Raw genomic sequence first — 290 nt, 5'->3', positions numbered from 1 at the left:
ATATTTTGTTGCACACTCAGGTCTTTCAATAATTTTTTTAAACAATTGCTCATTTGTCAGTAACATAAACAAAAAAAAAAAAAAAAAACTAAAATTATTAACATTATTGATTAAATTTATGCAGTATAAATAAGGAGCTTATTACATGCTTTTTAATTTTAATTAATAATAATAATAATATGTTTTACACATAATGCATTAATAATCTAGTCAGGAAAATAAAATAAAAAAAAAAAAAAATTTTTTTTTTTAAATGAGAATTCGACAAATAATTAAAAAAAAAAAAAAAA

Source organism: Pediculus humanus, genomic scaffold (genome assembly GCF_000006295.1).
Source record: "Pediculus humanus corporis 1103172107768 genomic scaffold, whole genome shotgun sequence".
In the NCBI taxonomy this organism is placed as follows: Eukaryota; Metazoa; Arthropoda; class Insecta; order Psocodea; family Pediculidae; genus Pediculus; species Pediculus humanus.
Note: the sequence above shows the minus strand (reverse complement) of the source record.